The sequence below is a fragment of the Morone saxatilis genome, unplaced genomic scaffold (assembly GCF_004916995.1).
Source record: "Morone saxatilis isolate NCDOM2014 unplaced genomic scaffold, NCSU_SB_2.0 Contig1, whole genome shotgun sequence".
Lineage (NCBI taxonomy): Eukaryota > Metazoa > Chordata > Actinopteri > Moronidae > Morone > Morone saxatilis.
In genome coordinates, this window is record NW_023339651.1 from 14052774 (window position 1) to 14052986 (window position 213).

Here is a 213-nt window from a genome sequence, read left to right on the forward strand (position 1 = left end):
AAAAAAAAAAGATTGAACAACATACATTCAGTAAATAAATGTATTTAAAGTTTATATTGAAGTTAAAATGATATATAAAAAAAATACTGTACATACAATAATTATAGGCATTTAAATACCAACTTAAAAAAAATATCTAAAAACCATAGATAGATAAGTTTAGTTTATAAGATTAGTTTTTGTTACATGTCTATGTCACACACACACACACAC